The sequence below is a fragment of the Orycteropus afer genome, unplaced genomic scaffold (assembly GCF_000298275.1).
Source record: "Orycteropus afer afer isolate SDZICR_OR568_19922 unplaced genomic scaffold, OryAfe1.0 scaffold01134, whole genome shotgun sequence".
In the NCBI taxonomy this organism is placed as follows: domain Eukaryota; kingdom Metazoa; phylum Chordata; class Mammalia; order Tubulidentata; family Orycteropodidae; genus Orycteropus; species Orycteropus afer.
In genome coordinates, this window is record NW_006922721.1 from 110767 (window position 1) to 110991 (window position 225).

The window sequence follows — 225 nt, forward strand, 5'->3', positions numbered from 1 at the left end:
ATCACTAAATTTATGTGGAAGGAAAGAGACCTTGGAAAAGCAAAGCACTACTGAAAAAGAAGAATAAAGTAGGAGTTCTTGTACTCCCAGATCTCAAAACCAACTATACAGTGAGAGTAGTTGAAAGAGCCCATTATTGGACAATGACAGAACTGAGAACCCAGATATAGACTCATCCACCTATGTCAACTGATCTTTGGAAAAGGGCTGAAAATCATTCATCCT